General features: G+C 36.9%; 1 pseudogene; it reads left to right on the top strand.

Annotated features, from left to right (window-relative positions):
• The first annotated feature begins 357 nt into the window (after positions 1 to 357).
• LOC149000293 (SKP1-like protein 1A pseudogene) lies at positions 358 to 885 on the top strand (annotated as a pseudogene).
• Positions 886 to 6,000: the final 5,115 nt, after the last annotated feature.

Below are 6,000 nucleotides of genomic sequence, written 5' to 3'. Positions count from 1 at the left end.
AACGAGAACGTGGATCCAGATTTACTTATGGGAAAGCGAATCCAGGTAAGGAATCTTTCCCCTTCAATTAATTGAATTGAACTACTTTGGAGTATTACCAACAATTCCGAAAAGGAACAAATAAAAATCCTAGTCCTCATGTTCCATAGACTCAAAATCCTAGTCCTAATATTCCTCAGACTCCCGCGAGATTTTCCTATAAATAGATAACTGAAGTTTGTTATTTACTCATTCTCACTTCAAACTATTTCGTTTCCTAGTTCGTTCTTTGCTGTCACGCAATCCTTTTTGGGTGAGTTGTTTTAGAAGGGATTCAAACCAATTTCAAGCGTTCTTTCACAATCTTCGTCACTAACAATGTCTTCTTCCGGTAAATTTCTTCTGAAGAGCGCAGAGAATGATAGTTTTATAATCGATCGAGCGGCTGCTCTTCTATCTAACACCATCAAGAATTTCCTAGACGATGGATGCGAGGGTGATGATGATATGTTGATACCAGTACCGAACATCAGCTCTCAAATTCTCCCAAAGGTAATCGAGTATTGTAACAAACACGCCCACACCAATGACTACCGATCAGATGGTGATAAGAAAGGTAAAGAAGTCGCCAGAGATGATGATCATTCGGATCAGAATTTAGTTGAAGATTTGAAGATTTGGGAAGAAAATTATATGGATATTGATCAAGAGGTTCTGTATCATCTCATGGTAGCTGCAAATTATTTAGACATCAAAGGCTTGTTGGATTTGACAGTAGAAAAAGCCGCAAGTATGATTAAGGGGAAAACTGTGGAAGCCATTCAAGAAGTTTTTAACATCAAGAATGATTTTGATCCAGAAGATGAAGAGAAAATCTGGAAAGAAAATCAATGGGCTTTTGAGTGAATGAAATACATGGAATTATACAATTTGGATAGTAAATTTTAGTATCAATGATAGGTTAGGGATATAATTGTAGTGATTTAATTTTGGTTGAGTTAGTGATTAATGGTAGTTGGTTAAGAGTCGTTTGAATTCTTTTGTTTTTTTGCTTTATGGTGATTTTGATTCATAGTAAAGTTGAAATTGTCTTTTGTTCTCCATTGAATTTCTTTACACTCACCTCCTAGGAAATAATTCTAAACGCAAGGCAGTCCCTCAAAACCTCAAAACGATTAGGATTCATGTGGAATGCCTTTTTTGCAATAAGTTACATTGAACAGGGTTCTGAACTTCTGATGAGGTTTAGGGTTTAAATTTAATATTCAAAAGCGCAAATTAAATCGACCCTTAGATCTACAGTCAGTTACATCTACAAGGTCATTTGAATGCTATTGGTTGTTCTGAATTTAGTTTTTCATGATATTGGAGTTTGTATTTCCCATCTGGTACGTGTGGATCTTTATCTTCTTTGGCTTTTCCCTTTCTTGGGGGACGTAGAATTCTGAGCAGGTCATGAAATCACTTATACTGATGCTCAGTCAACCCCTCTCAGAAACTTGTTTATTGGGAATAAATGGGCAAGAGAATAATTGAGATCGTCTCATTTATGCTTGAAAGGCACAGAAGAGGAGAGAAAAGTTAACCATTGAATCACAATTTTAGTGATTCTGCATAAATATTCAGATTTTATGGATCAAGTTGTTTGGTTGCTTCTTATTTGAAGAAGCAAATTTTGCTGCCAAATAATTTCCAAACCAGTTCGATTGAAGCTTAAGGTTTTGTCAATTCGTGAATTGATCAACAATGTTGCTGTGAAAGCAAACAGTTCACGCAATGGGCTGAGTTCGATGCTTTCAAGTGGAAAAACGCTACGGAAAAATCAAGGATTTGCAGTGGCATATTTCATCGTTTAAAGTTTAAACAGGATCCACTGAAGAAACTCTTTCACAAAAATTACTTCAGCAGGACAAAAGCATTTGATAAAAGTGGTTTGTGCCTGGAACTGTCTTGGCAAAGACCCATCTGATGTTGGGTTCTAACCCTCTTCACATTTTCATATAATACAAGGCAGATCTCAGCTTCAGATGATAATCATAAAACAAGGTTACCAATGAACCCATGGAAGTGCCTGCTATCGCTGTTGGGGTAATCTGGTAATCTTGTATTATTAGTGATTGAACCGAACCGGTTTCTTTTGGTTCATGTGGTTCAAGTCTTATTATATTAAGGCTGGGGTTTTGGTTCGCACGAGTTATGCAACTCGTTTTTCTGATTTTGATTTGCTCTCTGCTACGGGTTCTTGAAGCTTCTTGAGGTTTCGTTCATGGCGTTCGTCTTCGATCTTCTGTACCTATGGTTCTAGGTGGTTGTTGATCATGGAAAGATAGGGCTTCTGACCGTATGAGCAAGGCGATCGTTCGATGGTCTTATGAGAACCAGAGACATTGTATTACAGGTTATATGTTCCTTGCTGTTCTTCTTCTTTAGTTTGTAATCACCCAAACCTATAGTGGATTGGATTCACACTCGAGTCCCGGAGACGTAGGCTCAAGAGCCGAACTCCGTCATCAGTTGATTGTCTTCTCAGTTTTCTGTTTCGTTTTTACCCTTGTATGATTGGTCCGAAACGATTAGGGCATGAGGAATTTTGACCTTGCGATCACAATCGCATAGCTAGCCTTTGTTGTTACTTGACATCCTGCTTTGAATCTTGCAGATCTTTATCTTTCTTCATAAAATGGAAGCCTATGATATCCCTTTATTCCCCGGTTCCTAGACAACGAGAGCAATAACCAAGGCCACTTCCACCACAAGTCCTACACCTGCAGAGTGATCAAGCAATTATGAAAATGGGAGACTAGGTAAAACTACCATATAAGCAAAACTGCATTAGGTACCAGTCAAGACTTGGTGCCTTACCATTTTGGCCACTCTCCTTTTGGAAGCATCATCAGATGTGTAAAGTTCGTCCTACCTAACATATAAATGATGAAAATCAGATGCAAATGGTAGAATCTCCATCATGAATTGTAGACCTCTGGTAGCTCATTTGGACAAGCGTTAAACTAGCAGAGGGAGCGAGAGAGAGAGAGAGAGATTGAGACCTCTTCCCTGGCACGGGTAGCATTTATCTCTTCCACTTCCTCACATACAATACATGGTGGATCTGGCTTCTTACGTTGTTCTTTCCGAACATTTGACTGGAACAGGCAAGGGGCCACCATTAAGTAAGCTAGCTGATTATGATTTCAATTACGTAGGTTACCCTAAAGATGAATCAAGTTCTTACAATGAACTTAAAATATCTTCGATATTCCACAAAACTCAAGGGGAACCTCTTCTACAGTGGCAACTGAGTAACCAAAATTATTGAGATTCCCAGCAAACTTGCATGTTTATAAGGTAATGTAAAGTTCAACAATTGGCTTTCAACTAATGGACATCCATTTAATGGTGTCGAAAGGTAAAAGTAGGGTCTAGTGGGGCAATTTTCCTAAGCAACCTTACCTAAACAATTTTTGCTAAGAGGTTGTTTTGATGCCTTGACCTCAGGCTATAACTGTGGTCCGCCGACCATTGAGCCAAAGCTGTTTGAACTAATGGACATTCATTCAATCAGTATGTTCAAACAAATGAACCAACTTATTCCAATAGATCATGTTGGTCTCTCACTAATTTGTTGGATTCTCAGTTCTGTATGCTGTTGAGATTCCATCTCAAACCTCTACCCATTGTAGACAGACAATTCATTGTCAACAAAAAGGAAAAAAATGTGTCAAATAAACTTTTTGCCCTAAATGCACAATAGAGAATAAAAGTGTATTCAACCTTGAAAAAGAATAACCATAACAAGAACACCATTGACAGCAAATAAATTGGATCTACAGAACCATTACTATTTCTCAGATCTCACCACTGAAGGAGCTTAACAATAGATACCATTATGTAAGGAATTTTAGAGTCAGACCTTCACTAGGCAACCTCGGTAGAACACCTAATAGGATCCTACTACTTTCTTTGTAGATATATACAGAAATCAATAAAGAACTTAGTCTGTAGACCTCTCTCCTACAAAGGAAGAGGAAAACCCCTACTACAATTTCCTTCAGAGGTTGATCGAAATTTATCGGTTGTCCTTTATGTGCAGATATGCCAAATCTTCAAACCTAAACCCAAAATTTATTTTGTACAAATACCCTAACATGCATTCAGAATGATTATTGGTTGTATAATTTTGATCTGAAACCATACCCACCAACAATTCAATCCTAATTTACGCTTGAAATCCCACACAATAGTATATATCTGTGCCACCCTACTTTTGTTCTATATGCTTCACCAGCAAAAGAACCAAGTACTACCAAGCTAATAATATTAATCACACTGGATTCAAAAGATTGAAATCATCATAATTTGGGCATGCAACATTCCAATTATTAACAAGAAGTGTTCAGAGCCAAAACCCAATCAACATGACAAGGCACTTAGAGCTAAGCAGTTCAAAGTCATTCTTGATAATCAAACTGCTCATTTGAATGGGTATTGTTCCAAGTCTGGAGTCACTCTATTTGCCCAAAAAGGAGGGTGAGAGAAGGTACCTCAGTTCTGACAACCCAGGAGGGTTTGGAAACGGAGAGATGAGACTAAAGATGACCTAGGTTTCGGTAAAACCCTTAGGAAATGGATTCCAATTTACAATGGGCTGCCATAACCATGCTTCCACTTCCAGTTCCGGCGGCCATCCTCATTCCTCAATCAGAGCTTTTCCTCGGAAAACCTTGACGGTCAAATTTAACCGGTGAATCAACGCTTAACCCCCTTTTGGAATCTTAGTTAAGCACGGCCAGTTTGAGCTTTATTCCTGCCTTAGAAGTTTGCTTTTCAGAGTTCCAGGTAAGTGAGAACTCGTTGAAAATGCTCTGGTGCCATTAATCTTGCTGCATAGATTTTTGATAGGTCGCTTAATTGCATTAATATTATATCAAATTTTTTATATTTTAATGAGACTAATTGTTTGTTTTATTTGGATTTATATTATATGGACAGATTAGAACGTTTGAATATCAAATCTATAAAAAGAGTGGTTTAAAACCACATTGCTACATTTTTAAATCAAATCAAAGAACCAGGCCCAGATTAAGATGGAGGATTTGATTATGTCCAAAGCTAGAGATTTGATTTTGTTCAAATCATAAAGATTTTCGTGAATCTTAATTCAACAAACAAAGATTTCGTTCTCTCTTGCGATCGAACATCTAAGGAAGAATCTAAATTGGAAATTGACTAAATTAGAAACTACTGCATTGGCAAGGTGGGAGATGGAAACAACTGAATGGGCAAGGAGAAAGAAAGGAAACAACTAAAGCGAACAATGGAAATGACAAAATTGGAAAGGATGCAGAATTGGCAAGAATCCTCTATAAGAAGGAAGGCATTTTCAGAGATTTATAATCACAAACTACAACAAGAGAAAGCCACAATTCTAAGGAAGAATTGGCCCAATGTTTTATATTTTCATTTCTTTATTATTCTTTTCCATGTCTAGCTAATTCCATCTTTCGATCAAGATTAATAGAAGTTTGATTTTCACCAATTGTGAGACTTCGGGTAATTAGTTTTCTTTAATTCTCAGGTATTTATGCGTTTTCCATGTTTATTATGTTATTGGATTAATCCTTAGACAAGAGGCCTATTGTTTGATGATTAATACAATACTTAGTCAATTATAATAATTATTTATTATTCTCATATAAGTGACAAATAGCATCCTTGAATGGGTAATCAATGCCCTAGAGAGTTTGCTATGAGAATGTATGTCTTAGTTTAAATAAACAAGGTTTTTCCGGGTTTATTGACTAGGGATTGGGTCTTTTATTTTTAATGCGATTAGTAGACATAAATCAAAGGATAGATCTGAAGGTTATGTTTATTAATTAGAGAATAACTCAAAGGACAGATCCGAAGGTTATCGAGAAAGTAGGAAAGATTGGTTGTTAGAGGACTGATCCTCAATAACCATAACCAATCTATCCGAAATTAAAGTTTTTGTTTTTAAGTCAATGATCAATTGAGAGAGAG

Source organism: Hakea prostrata, chromosome 11 (genome assembly GCF_041222555.1).
Source record: "Hakea prostrata isolate BN-2017 chromosome 11, UWA_Hpros_2, whole genome shotgun sequence".
Lineage (NCBI taxonomy): Eukaryota > Viridiplantae > Streptophyta > Magnoliopsida > Proteales > Proteaceae > Hakea > Hakea prostrata.
Note: the sequence above shows the minus strand (reverse complement) of the source record. Positions and strands in the feature narration are given on the sequence as shown.